Raw genomic sequence first — 15,225 nt, 5'->3', positions numbered from 1 at the left:
AAAGTCCCCTACTATGATTTTGTTACTGTTGATTTCCCCTTTTATGGCTGTTAGCATTTGCCTTATGTATTGAGGTGCTCCTATGTTGGGTGCATAAATATTTACAATTGTTATATGTTCTTCTTGGGTTGATCCCTTGATCATTATGTAATGTCCTTCTTTGTCTCTTGTAGGAGTCTTTGTTTTAAAGTCTCTTTCACTTTCTTCACTCTAAGCCACCTGGCCTCCTTTCTCTTCTCTCAACATGTCAGGGCTTCTTCTGCCTCAGGGCCTTTGCACTTGTTTTTCTGGTGCTTGACTCTCTTGTCCCCCATATTTATGTGGTTCTCATACCTCTTCAAGGTCTTTACTCAAGTATCTTCTTCTTAACATTTGTTTCTGGTCTCCCTATTTACAACTGCAACATTCCTTCTTCCCCCAACATTCTCCATATTTTATGACTACCTTATTTTTTTCTATAGCTATCACCACCATCTGAGAGATTATTTTATTTACATAGTTTGTTAATTTTCTGCCTTCCCCTCTAGAATGAAGGCTATGCAAGAACAGGATTTTTTTTGTCCATATTGTTCTTCATGTATCCTCACTACCTTGAGTAACATTTGCTGAGTAAATTAATATTCCACGATTTTTATATCAATGTCTTATTGAAAAAATTCTAAAATTAGAATCTTTGAATAAAGGTGCAAAACAGTTGAAACAATTTACAACCTTACGAGTCTCCCTCATACTCGAGATATGATTTGAAGGTATCACTGGTAAGCATCAGTAATAGTGACCACTACATATTTACAAGAGAACCTACTGAACCAAAGACTACCAGTTTCAAAAACTTGGACTAAGAATGCTTAGACTAAGAATGCAGGAAATTACAAGTTGAAGTGCAGTGTTATCCTGGACTAAAAGTAAGAGAAGTTGGCAAAATAAATGTACATAATTCCCAGAAAAAGATTTCCTGGAAAAATAGTGAAAAGTGTAAGTATGATTTTTCAACCCAAATTTAACTCTACAAGTTTAAGCCCATTTTCTTACAATGTGTTTAGTGAATTTAGGTTACTAAAAGGGACTCTGCTGGCCAGAGGGAGTGCAGTTTCCCATCAGAAATGGGCTACCTCACGGCTATGGGGAGGCCCCACAGCTACCATGCCTCACTTGCTAACCCAGCACTCAGTAGTGCCAGGCTTTGGTTTATATGAAGAAAACTGAGAGGAAAGAGAACATATGAGCACAGAGAAGTTTCAGAGAGAATGTTGAATTGGAGTCTCCACAGTGATCAGATGAGAGAACAGAAATACATTTTACATTGACTGTCAATTCTTGGTGACTCTAGCCCAGGAGTCCCTCTGTAATTCCCCACAACTGATTTAGGAGCTCCTTATTGTTCAAATGCTACTCGATGAGTCACTGGGCAGGGACAGCAGACCCAATAATGTGGGCTTCTGAAGAACAAGTAAAGTTAGAAGGTTTTGCTGGAAGAAAAGATAACTAGTGGATTAAAAGAAGTTTTGGTTTTGGCCTGTCCATGATGGAAACCATGGTTTGCCTGTGCAGTTTGCCCCCAAATTGTGAATTTTCAGTGGTTAATAGATTACTAAGTGACACCAGAGTAACATGGATTCATTACAGTCCACACTGCACAAGGACATCTCCGCTTAGACATCTAAAACCATCTCAAAATTAAATTCAAAACTGAACTCCTGATCTTTTCACCAAAACCAATCTTTCCATCTCAGCTAATTGCAACTTCTTTCTTCCAGTTGCTCAGGTCTGAAGTCTTGGAGTCATTTATCTCAGTACGTTTGGGCTGCTATAACAAAATACCACAGAGTGGGTATCTTAAAAACAACAGGAATTTATTGCTCACACTTCTGGAGGCTGGAAGTCCAAGATCATGGTGCCAGCATAGTTGGGTAGGGTCCTCTTTCTGGTTCATAGCTGGAGCCTTCTCACTGCATCCTCGTCTGGCAGAAGGAGTTAGGGATCTCCCTGGACCCTCAGTTACAAGGCATTAATTCCGTTCATGAGGGCTCCACCCTCATGACCTAAGCACCTCCCAAATGCCCCACCTTCTAATACCATCACATTAGGCATTAGGATTTCAACATATAAATTTTAGGGGGACACAAACATTCAGATCATACTATCATCCTTGATGATTTTTTTTCTCTCACAGCCAGTTTGTCAGGGAATCATTAGCTCTACCCTCAAAACACATTTGGAATTAGATTACTTTTCACTATCCCACTGTTCCCACTCTGGTCCTCATCGTCTGTGCTCCTGTCTCCCATCTGGTCTCCCTCCTCTACCTCCCATTTAATGGGTTGAATTGTGTCTCCCCAAAATACACGTTCAAGTTCTGATACCCAGTACCTGTGAATATGACCTTATTTGGAATTAAGGTCTTGGTAAAAGTAATTAAGATGTAAATTAAGATGATGTCATACTGGATTAGGGTAGGCCCTAAATCTAACTACTGGTGTCTTTATAAGGAAAGAAAAAAACACATAGAAACAAAGGAACACATAGAAGGGAAGCCCATGTGACAACCAGACAGAGATTGGAATGGTGGAGCTACAAGCAAGGAACACCGAGGATTGGTAGCAGCCACCAGAAGCTCAGGAATGGCAATAAAGAGTTCTGCCCTAGAGACTTCAGAGGGAGGGTAACCCTGCCAACACCTAGATTTTCAACTTCTGGCCTCTAGAACTGAGAGAATAACTTTTTCCTGTTTTAAGCTACCTGGTTTGTGGTACTTTGTTACAGAAAACCTAGGAAATTTATATACCCACTGAAGTCTAGTCTCGACATGGCAACCAGAGGAGTTCCTTTAAAATATAAGGCAGATCATCCCACTCATTCACTCAAAAGTCTCCAGTGATTTCCCTCTCCTCCCAGAGAAAAAGCTGAGAGCCTTACAAAAGCCAGGAAGGTCCTGCAGGACTGACTCCACAGTGATGCCGATGACCTCATCACCTACTATCTCCAGCCACACTGGACTCCTTGTGTTCTTCCAACACTCCAAGCACATTCCTGTGGAAGGGCATTTGCACTGGCAGTCTCCTTGCCTAGAACATTCCTTTCCCAGATTTATGTATGACTAGCTGTCTCACTAGTTCAGTTAAATGCCAACTCCTCAGTAAGACCTAATATGGTTACCTAAAATTGCAAATCTCCCCCACCAGTTCCAAAGCTTCAGAATCTCCTTTATCCTGCCCTCCTTCTTCTATCTCTGAAAAACATTTATCACCTTCTAGTGTATCATACAATTTACTTAATTATCATGTCTATTTTATATTGCCCATCTCCCCCTACTAGAAAGTAAAGTTCGTGAAAACAGGGATCTTTATCTATTTTAACTGATATATCCACACACACACAAAGTGCCTGGCACATTAAAGCTGTTCATCCAATATGTTTAGGATGAATGAATAGGAAAAGGCAACACGACACAGCAGATGTGAGGGTTTGCCCACCTCTGATCTCTGCTATTCTTAATCCCATTTTTATTTAGATCAAGTTTTCAGTGGTTGGATAACGCCTTGAGGGTTCCAGCTGAAAGGCAGAATCCTCACTTTCTCATTTTTAGATAGGTGTGCATAGAGTGTTATCCTTGGTGTCTTTTTCATCAGAAACTGCCACCACAAATGAACGCAGAGGAAATTCCAAAACAAGTAAACTCCTGCTACTACTGCTTCCAAATATCCTTGTTGAGGAACAAAATGTTGAAAGTAAGAATTAAATGCTTCAAAGGTTCTAGTCATCTTCCCAAAATACAGGCATCACACTCCTTTCCATCTTAGTAGAATGGGCTCACAGAGGCTCTATAATTTGTATAGTTAAAAATTACCAAGTAGCTTAGGGGTGCAGATTAGAAGTTCTAGGCATTGGTGTCTATGAAATCATCACAGGCTAAAACACTTAATCCTTTGAGCCTAAATCCAAATTGCAAACTACCCAGGAAAAAAAATGAGATCATATATCTGCTACTCAGATCATGTTCTTATCTGCCAAAAATGCCTCTGAGCAGAATGATGTGTGTGCGTGTGCACATACACAGTACACACACACACACACACACACACAAGCACACTCTCATTCCAGCAGCAAAATTACTTTGAAAACATTAATACATATTAATAAAAATGTAAAGACAACAGCTGTTTGAATTTCAGATAAACTGTGGACCATTTTTTACCATTTAAGTCATTGAGAGTGCGGTGCACATAATTGAACAAAAACATGGTCCAAAAAAAAATGCAAGTCGGCTAAAAAAGGAAGTTAAAAATTTGAGTTTAAAAAAATTTATCATAAATTATTAGTTATCTTGCCTGGTTGCTGAGGGAGATGCTCTGGTTAATATGTGTTCCATATGTGAATCAGTAATTTTGACTATCATAAAATATACTTAGTACTCTAAAAGAACATCCCCTTTCTTTGATGAGGCAGTTAAAGGTTTTTCAAAATATTTCTGGGCCTTATAGTCACCATGGTTAGCAAGAAATATCACTTAACTACAATTGTATGCAAGTGCCAGCTAACAGAACTCTGACGAATACCAGAAAGTTTACTGTAGATGAAATTCAGGGTTACCCAGAGAGACATTTACCTTGCAGTGTAGCCCTTCCAAGTTTTATTAATGTCAAGACTTGGACTGCTGTAAGTGCCCATCTAAATATTATACAACCCAGAGGAGAAGCACTTAAAGCCGCGGGAGAGAGTGCGGGAGTGGGGTTGGACCCAGGGCTGAGGCAGGCACCCCCCTCCTTCCTGCCTCAGTGGGTCATGCCCAGGGCAGCAGCAGGAGGGGAGTGACTGGACGGTGCCCGCACAGGAGACAATGCCTTTTCCAGTTACAGCGCAGGGATCACAACAAACACAGCCGCCACAGAAGCACTGTGGCATTACCTCTCCCATCAGTTTAGCAGCCCCCAAGGAGACTGACTTACACAGGAAAGAACTGACTCTGAAGCCTTTTGGGGTTTTTGAAGAGGAAGAGGGACTGCAGCACAGAATTTTAATTTGGGGAAAATTAAATAACCTGGTAAAAGAGTGGATACAAGAAATCAGTGAAAGCAAGAATCTTCCACAGTCTGTAATGGAAAATGTTGGGGGGAAAATTTTTACATTTGGATCTTATGGATTAAGAGTGCATACAAGGGCTTCCCTGGTGGCGCAGTGGTTGAGAGTCCGCCTGCCGATGCAGGGGACGCGGGTTCGTGCTCTGGTCCGGGAGGATCCCCCGTGCCGCGGAGCAGCTGGGCCCGTGAGCCGTGGCCGCTGGGCCTGCGCGTCCGGAGCCTGTGCTCCGCAGTGGGAGAGGCCACAGCAGTGAGAGGCCCGCATACCGCAAAAAAAAAAAAAAAAAAAAAAAAGAGTACATACAAAAGGTGCCGATATTGATGAGTTGTGTGTTGCATCAAGACATGTTGATTGAAGTGACTTTTTCACCTCACTCTATGATAAGTTGAAATTACAGGAAGAAGTAAAAGATTTAAGAGCTGCTGAGGAGGCTTTTGTACCAGTTATCAAACTGTGCTTTGCTGGGATAGAGATTGATATTTTGTTTGCAAGATTAGCACTACAGACTATCCCAGAAGACTTGGACTTAAGAGATGACAGTCTGCTTAAAAATCTAGACATAAGATGCATAAGAAGTCTTAATGATTGCAGGGTAACTGATGAAATTTTACATCTAGTACCAAACATAGACAATTTCAGGTTAACCCTGAGAGCTATCAAACTGTGGGCCAAACACCACAACATCTATTCCAATATATTCATTTCCTCGGTGTTTCCTGGGCTATGCTAGTAGCAAGAACTTGCCAGCTTTAACCAAATGCAATAGCGTCAACTCTTGTACATAAGTTTTTCTTGATATTTTCTAAACGGTGTGCATTTAGATCATATTAAAACAAAATTGACTGTAGACACTGAAAAAATACATACAGCCCAGAGAAACACTGCTCTAATTCTCTGTTGCATGTGGCCCCTAGGCTTCTGCTTTACACTTGTGCATGCTACTAGAAAAGGCAGCAATTGGAAACACATTCCCTCACAGCCAAAATCCTTCCCGTCAAGTAATTGCTGGAGACCCATTTCAGAGGCAAAGGTATGACAGTTAATGGGTGTTAAAAAATAAATCAAATGGGATGGAAACAAATGCACAATGTGAATGAACATACTGCTCAGATGTCAGACTTTGAATAGGCACAAGCAGACAAAACTTTGGGTCCCAGCAACTGAGCATGTCCCTTTCCTTCTCTGCGAGGCCACATACCGTCACTTCTGTGCTCAGGCTCTTAGGATGACTTCCTTGTTAATGATAAGTGATCGCCCAAGTTAATGATGAGTGGTAAGTGCAGCCAACTCTATGGTCTGAGACACCACAAAATGCACACCTAACCCACTGAGGAGAGGACATCGCTTAAACCAGGTCAGCCTGATAAAACTCCATATCCAGTTCTCAAAGCCGCTCTGGGTTTGATAAATCCATGTTACTAGGATATAAAGAACATCCATGAGAGCAAGGACTTTATTTTACTCACTGCCACATCTATCTCCAAGAACAGTGCTTTGCATGTAGTAGGCACTTGAAAAATATTTATTAGATGGGTGAATGGCTAGTCTGTTCTACTGGAAACACCTGTACAGTGGTAAGAAGTTTGAGCCTATGTAGAAATGAAACGCCTCTAGTATCCAGTTAGCTTCCATAAAGCTCAGATTAATGTCAATGCTTCTGAGGCAGCAGTTCTAAAAATTCCATGCTGGTTGTATACTACTTTGGATTTTTTTTGTTCCAAGGAAATAGTTCTGATGAAGTCGTGGACACTAGGACTTGCTCTGGGGACTAAAGGAGCAGGCAAGTCTTAATACAAATGTACCAACCACAACAGCAGAATTCCAGAATGATAATATCAATAAATAGAAGAGGACTTTGGCAGGTTACCCTCCTGATGGCCCTCAGATTATATACAACACTGTCCCTGCTGGTCCAGTTTCTCTGAACAAATGGTTTTTGCTTTTTCTCTATATCTTGCCTCACGGAGGTTCCTTTCCCTTCTGTCTGTTGTACAAATCTTGATTAGATCTCATTTGAGCTGCCACAATATCATCACAACTGCTCTCCTTACATCTAATCTCTCCTCCCTCTAGTTCATCTCTTATGTTTCCTCCTTTTAAAAACTCTCAGTTCATATCCCCAATATAATGAGATCCAAATACCTCAGCAGGACCCAGAAAGTCCTTCACGAACATGCCTGATCTCCTGACATTTCTTTCTACCCCAGATCCACCACGTTCTCATGCCCGAATATATACACATACTGCTGTAGCTCTACTGCACCGCCCTCTAGTCCCCATGCCCTTTCCAGCTTCCCTGTCATTACTCATGGAATTTCCTGGGCCTATAATGCTTCCACATCTTGTCTACCTAGGGCATTCAGAGTTCAAATATTACATCTTTCCTGGATACCCCACTATCTACCATGCCCCCACCAGCACCCACCCTGTCTCCACAGCCTGACACAGAAACCCTCAGAGGCCACCTGACAAAACTGATCCTCCATCTGTGATCTCAGCGCATTTTTGACACCTCTGATGTGGTAGATTTTCTCCAAAAATGGTCACCAATAACCTCCCCCATCCCTTTACGTACATGCCACTCCTCCAGTGTATTTTGCACTCCTTGAATTTTGGCTGGCCTTGTGACTTGACTAGAATCCAGTAGAAGTAACCCTGTGCCAGCTCTGGGACTAAGCCTTAAAAGAAGCCAGACACCAGATAAAGAAGCGTGGACGAGTTTACTATTTGACACAAGACCATGTGGAAGAGAACTAAGGAGCCCCCAAGCCATTCCAGCCACCCCAGCTGAGGCAGCAGACATGAGTGAAGCCATCTTGGGCATTCCAAGTTCCTAGTTCAATGCAGCCAAATGGGTGAGCCCATTCAACACCATATGGCACAGACCCACCAGCTGATAACTGATAATTGTTGTTTCAAGGCAGTAAGGTATGGAGTGGGTTATTTCCCAGCAAGGTAACTGAAACATTTCCTATGGTATATTATAGTTACATGTTTACATGTCTAATTCTCTGCAGCGGGCTAGATTTTCCAAAGGTGATTGCAGCAACATCTCCCATACTCTTCTGCTGTATCCTTGCCATTCTGCCTTCAAGACGTAAAGTCCAATTTCTCTCCCCTTGAATTTGGGGTGTCCATAGTGACTTACCTGTAGCCACAGAATGTGGAAGAAGTAACAGTGCATGACTTCCAAGGATAGTTCAAAAGAGCTCTTTCAACGTCTACCCTGGTCTCTTGGAAAGCTCTCTCTTTGGATGCCCCTCTTAGGTGTTCCTTTTGGGGGCAGCTTCCATGCTAGAGAAACTAAAGCCACATGGAGAGGCCGTGTGTAGATGCTCCCATCGACAGCTCCGGCTGAGCCTACACTTTGAGTTATCCCGACCCAGACACCACATATGGGAGTAAGGAAACCTCTGGATGATTCCAGCCTCAGCCACTCAAGTCTCTTCCAGCCACTGGAACGTTCCCAGCCGAGTTCCCAGATATTGTGGGGCATAGAGAAGCCTACTCCACCATGCCCGGTCTGATTTTCTGAGCCACAGAATCTGTGAGCAAAATAAAACGGTTGTTGTTTTATGTCACTCAGTCTAGGGCAGTTTGTTACCCAAAAACAGGCAACTGGAGCACCTCCCAATCAGACTCTGGGCTCCTGGAAAGTGGGGAAACATTCAGTCATCACTGTATCCTAGTTTATAGTATGATACCTAGAGGCACAAAAGAGGCTCTCACCAAATATTTATTGAGTGCAGTTGAAAGGCTGGAATGTCTGCTATCTTATTTTTTAATGTTCAGCTTTATGCAATTTTGGAAATCTACACATTTGGACCAAAAATAACCTAGAAAACATATCTATGCATTAGGTTTATCATACTATGTTTTGAGGATTCTTACAGAAATGGCTCTTTACTTTTCCTTTCTTCATGGTATGAAATCCTATGGGAGGAGTTGGACCTGGTATTGCGAAGCAAACTGAAATAGCACAAAATAGAGGAAAGTATTCAGTAAAAAGGAAAATCAATCCAATTCAGCTAAGTGCAAGTCATTTGTTCCCTTTTCCAATCAAAGTGTCTACTCTGTGTTCCTCTGTTCCATTTTACAAAAGGGAAAAAATTTCTAAATGCCCTGTGTGCCCATGATTTTCCTCTCCTACCAAATCAAAAGTCAATACCCAAATGCTACTCAACATAACTCTGTAATTTCTTTGGCTCAATAAGATGTCTGTAACATTGAAAAGTTCTTTTAAAAAGTCTATCTTAGAGACCCAACAAGTGGTGATGTGTTTCCCTGGTAGCACACTAATTTCTTCATTTTCTTGTTTTGTCAAGGAAAGAGATGCTCAGAGTAAGTGAATTTTCCAGATAGCCTCCCCCAACTCAGAAGACCTTACTTAGAAAGTCTACGAACTCTCCCACCACAGGGAACTGGTCACCCCTGCAGTACCTTGGGCTGAATGAATAAGGCCTGGCCAACCCTTGTGTGTCAGTAAATGCTGGGCTATAGCAGTTTCCAGTCCTAAATTGCATAAAGGCTGAGGGCTGTGCACGCAAACACTTAGCGTCCCCTGGAGCAAATCCATCAGTGACTAAGATTCCTCCACAGAAAGTGGCAGGTACGAAGCAAAATCCACATTTAATAACCTTACTCTTGAGTTTTAACACTATTTATTTACAGACACTAGAATGGTGGAGGACTGGTCCCACCGCCCAAGGCTTCAGGCTCCTTTTAACCCTTGGCAGCCCACCAACGGAAGGGTCAAAGCTTTCTAGCCACACTGATCCAGATCCTGTCAAAGGTACTATATCTGAGTCCCCTGAGATGAGCAAAAAAGATTTATTCCCCCCTGTACACACTTGATGTTTCTACTTTCACCATGATTCACTCAGTCACGGTTCTTACTGACACCATTAAATGCTTAGTTTCCAACTTGATTTGACTTGATTAATTTATTCACTCACATATTCATCCGTGCAAGATTTATTCAACACTCACTAACTGCCAGGCCCAGATTAGACGCTGAAAATAGAAAGATGAACAAGACCCGCTCTCTCAGGAAACTCACCAGCTAGTAAGAATGGGAGACGAGTAAACAAATGATTGGAATGTTCCACAACAAACTACAGGCTGGGGGCTATATCCGACCAGCTGCCAATTTTTGTATGTAACATTGTATAGGAACCCAGACACATTCATTTGCTTATATATCAACTATGGTGGCTTTCAAACTGCAATAGCAGATCTAAGTCACTGCATTGAAGATGCTGTTGCCTGCAAGGCCAAAAATATTTGCTATCTGGCCCTTTACAGAAAAGGTCTGCTGACCGTATGATAACAGAGATCTGTTCCATAATGCAACAGTCCACAGAGGCGGGGATGGGTTGCCAAGGAGCACCTGCGCAGAGCGGAAGCACGGAGGATCAGCTGGGAATAAGGGCAAAGGCAGACGATAACAGGCAAAAGGGGAGGGGGGCTTCTGAGAATGGTTAGGTCATGGGGGGAGAACAAAGGTGTGGAGGGAGATGCAGCTGAGAAGGGAGAAAGTGCAGGTCTCTGCAGGCCATGAGGGGGCTGTGTTGGACTCTATTCTGTCAGCAGTGGAGGTTTTCTATAGGGTTTTAAACAGAAGAGGCAACAGAAAATAGATTGAAAAGAGATGAGCAGAAAAACCAATGAAGATTGCATTGCATTGGTCTAAGCCAGAGATAATGACTCAAATAAAAAAGGCAGTGGCAGCTGGATGGAGAGGACGATTCAAAGGTCTCGAAGAAAACAAATTAACCAACTTTAACGTACCACATACATTCAGTGAATACTCTATGTGGTGTAATAACTGCGGTGGCTGAGTAATTAACTGCTCTGTTCTAATCCATCCCTGAAAGGCTCAGACAAGGACCATCCTGTACCTGTGGGGCTCAAAGACGAAAACCTTTGGTCAGCCTTTTAAAAATAATTATAGCTAAATATTGTTCGATGGTCCCTGGTGAAATGAGTGGAACAGGTGACTAGATTGTTGACCACAGGAAACTTCTACTCATTATTTGATGACTTCCCTCCCCACTCCCCACTTGCTTTTCCCTTGATGAGACCTGCGGAGCAGGGAGGTGGGTAGGACACCAGGTGGCAATGAGCACAGGCTTTGTATCCAGATTGACCTCAAGCAAGTCCTGAAACATTCACTTCATTGCTCTGTGCCCTTGGGCAAGCTCCTTAGCCTTTTGTATCTCAGGATGCTCATCTGTAAAATGAAGATAAAATAGGGCAAGAGTGGCCAAGTAGGTGATGTACTGGTAGAAGAATTAGATAGGACAGCACAGGCAGAGTGCTTAGCTCAGGACTATAGTTAGTCGAAGTGAACACCAGAATCCTTTAGATCTCAATCAACAGAGAAGCCTCAACCCACCTCAACCAAATAGGTGAGATCCCATTTCTACTGGCACCTAACACAACTGAATAACTGAGGAGCTGAGTACACTGTTTCATGTCTGTTTTCCAAATAGAGTGAAGGCTCCAACATATCAAAATCCACGACTCCACTGGCCTCCTCGGAGCCAGCACAGTGCCAGGGACATGGTAAGGGGCCAGATATATTTGTTGAACAAATAAGAGAGTGGGGAGAAGAGGGAGGAAGGAGGGGGAGGGGGAAGGAGAGGAAGAGAAGGAAAGACACAGAAACTCTCTCTGCCTCTCAACATCACTGCCCCTAAACCTGGCTGTTCAGAAGGGGAGGAGGGTGGGGTTTAAGTGGCTAGTGTGGATGACATGCCTCTCTGATCCTTGAAGCCACCTTTTGAGGGTCCAAAGTATTCAGACCTTCTACCCAGCTGGAAGCAGCTTCCTTGGACTTCATTTAGCAACAGGCAGTGAATATCTCAAAACAGGCAGACTTCCCCAGGCCTGGGAATGGAGGGACTGATTAACCAGAAATTCTGGCTGCCAAGGGCCAGGGACCAAGGCAAAGCGGGGCAGAGTAACACTGCAGCTCAAGGGACACAGTTCAGAAATTCATTAAAATCAAATCTTCTTATAAGCAACTTTATTTTTTACAAAATTTGGGCTTCTAGAAATCTCAGCGGGAGGCCTTGGATTTAGCAATCTGGGTTCATAGCAAATGTGGACTCTAAGGCAGAAAATTCAAATCTAATAATGCTTAAAGCACCAAAACAATTTTTAACCACTCTAATGGAAATCTTTCCAAAATATATTATGTGCCCCCAACCATGATAAACAGAGTAAACAGGCCACAACCTTTCCTGGTGACCAGAATCACAATGAAGAGTGCTGGGGACTCTGCCGAGTTACAGGCATTGTTGATTATTTCCCTAAGAGACCAGACTTCTAAACTATTCTCATCTGTAGGAGTTTTGACTCTCTTTCTTGACACTTTTCTTTAGGTGGCTACAATAGGCCTATTAAACTGTTGCGCCTTCACCAAAATGCACCCAGAATGTTGTACTTGATACTTCTATTTCTACTAACCGTAGCTGCCTCTATTTTCCTCTGCTGCTTCTCATGTTGCTATGGACCGCCTGTAATTCTTCCCATTCCTTGCACTACCCATCTGTCGCCCCTCCAATCTCTGGTTAAAACAAGGAGAAAGCTACAACTTTCCAGAATAAAGGAGAAAACCCACTATCATATGTCAAATTTCGGTTCCGGTCTCTAGAGTTATTGATACTGGTGTAAACTCACATTTGCGTATAGAAACAGATGGTTGCCTATGGGACTATCTATAGATGTGTCTAGATACATGGGTCAGTATACACTCATATATATCAGCACACCTGATATATATGAGTGCAGCAATGACATTCCAAAAGCAACCAGCACAACTAGGACACAGATCATGGTTTCTAATACTATTCTTCAGTAAAAGGAACCAGGGTTCCTTGGAGAAATGGTTGATTCTAGAGCTTGAAATATACAGTATGAGCCTGGAGTATCTTGTAGTACTAGAAAGCAAGGAAACACTGAAACTTTTAACCCCACAAAACAGGGGCATGTCAAAGGGACAGGGGAACCAATTGAAAGAGCTCCCAATAGACAGAGCTAGGAAATCCTGAGCAACAAAATAGATAAAGTAGTATTAGATTATAATTCAAAGTATAAAGCAAGTGTCCACAAGTCCATAGTGATATAAATGACTAAATAGATAAGTAATAGGGAAATCAAACATACCATGTAGAATAATTCCAAATAATTTACATAGACACTCTACCCTCAAGGAAATTGAGCATAATGCCCCTCTCAAGCATGGACTGCAAGAAGTGACTTCCTTTCAGAGAGGACAGCATAGAAAGGTAGGGTTGAGATAGGCTGGGACCTGGGATCTGGGACCCTTTGCTGCAGTGCTTGCACCTGGACAAGCGTCTGGTCCAGCAACAAAATAAAAAGAAACTATAAAGGACTAAAAATTACTGTGTGCACTGCAGTTTGAGCAAATTCTGGACAATAAGACACAAAGAGACCAAAAAAAAAAAAAAAAACCCAACTGCCACTTCTGAAGAGCTAGGAGAAAAAGCAGGGTACTGCACATGCCCCCTGCACTCAACACCACCAAAGGGGTGGGCAAACCACCTAAGACACCCCACTGGCCCAACCCCTGGACACACCCCTACCCTCGTCCCATATAAGGAAACAGCTCACCTCCCATAAGGGAGCAAGCAAGGGAACCTGTTACTTGTTTTCACTCCCCCCTGCTGCAGCAGGGGCCCCAATAAAGCCTTGCCTGAATTTCTTGACTGGTCTCTTATCAATTTCTATTGATTGGGGAAGGCCAAGAACCCTGGTCTACTGGTATCAGGGGGAAAGTAACTTTACAGTGGAGAAACATGACCTCAGCCAAGTGCTCAAGATCAACGTCAGTGATGCTGATAATATGTACCCTTGATATGATGTGATAAGAATGGCCCATCCCCTCTGCAGTTTTCATCCCCAACACCCATAACCACAGTGGAATGATGAGAATCTCGTCAGACAAATCCTAATTGAGGAACAGTGTTCAAAACACCTCACCGGTATTCCTCAAAACTGTCGAGGTCATCAAAAACAAGGAAAGCCTAAAAAGTTCACGTAGCCAAAAGGAGCCTAAGGACACATGACAACTAAATGACTAAATGTAATGTGGGTGCCTTGGATCCTGGAACAGAAAAGGGACATTAGGGGAGAAGCAAGGACATTTAAATAAGCTGCTCACTTTAGTTAACAGTATTAATAATGTGTCAATATTGGTCCATTCATGAAAACATATGTACTCATCTTACTCACGTAAGATGTGAGTAAAAGGGATAAATGGGCCTAGGGTATATGGGAACTCTCTGTACTATCTTGGCAATTTTTCTATAAATCTAAAACTGTTCTACAATGAATAGTTTTTTTTTAAGAAAAATTAAGTCACAGGCCTCCAGGCTTGGGAAGGGAGGGTGAAGGGCTCCACTCCCACAGACCCTGCTGCTCTGAGGATGGGGGCTTTTGCCCATCCAGGTACAACCCCTGCCCTCAAGGTGCTGGCCCCCGACAGTGGATCAGGGCAACCTGCATGCCCTTAGAACATGACTCAGGGCTTGAAGACTTTCAAAAGTCTGTGCAAACAATTATTTCCCATATGTACTCTTGTCATATTTATTCTTCTGCAAGCTAACAAGGCTCAGATTCATCAAGGAAGAAAAGCCCACCCAGAAAATGACAAAGACTCATGTGATACTAAGAAGCCAATTGGTCAGAATTTGTTAGGGAAAGACCACTCCCTGTAGTTCTCATTTACAAGCTTCTCAAACTGGCTCCTCAACTAGCTTCCAGCTGTCAAAATGCATTAAAACATCCATGAAACAGTATCAATAAGCCCTCCATAGCCAAAATCTGATTGACGCTTATAAAGAGCGAGAACACCAAGTACTCCTTAAAAGGCAAAGGGAAGGAGGTTGGTCTTCCATAGCCAGCAGAGCCATGAGGTGGGGCTGCTTTCTCCCGGAGCTCCCATGGGTGGGGAGAGCACTAGGGTGCCCCAGAGTGGCTGTGTTCTCCAGAGACGATGTCAAATCATGGCATGACACGACTTGGCTGCAGCAGGGAAGCTGAACTCCAATGAGTAGAACTCTAGACAGGTAAGTGGGATTCAATTCTACTCTTTCCCTCTCTGATCAAACCACTCTA

General features: G+C 42.8%; 1 pseudogene; it reads left to right on the top strand.

Annotated features, from left to right (window-relative positions):
- Positions 1 to 4,837: 4,837 nt before the first annotated feature.
- On the top strand, positions 4,838 to 5,934 carry LOC132437364 (poly(A) polymerase alpha-like; annotated as a pseudogene).
- Positions 5,935 to 15,225: the final 9,291 nt, after the last annotated feature.

This window comes from Delphinus delphis, chromosome 14, assembly GCF_949987515.2.
Source record: "Delphinus delphis chromosome 14, mDelDel1.2, whole genome shotgun sequence".
Taxonomy (NCBI): Eukaryota; Metazoa; Chordata; class Mammalia; order Artiodactyla; family Delphinidae; genus Delphinus; species Delphinus delphis.
Note: the sequence above shows the minus strand (reverse complement) of the source record. Positions and strands in the feature narration are given on the sequence as shown.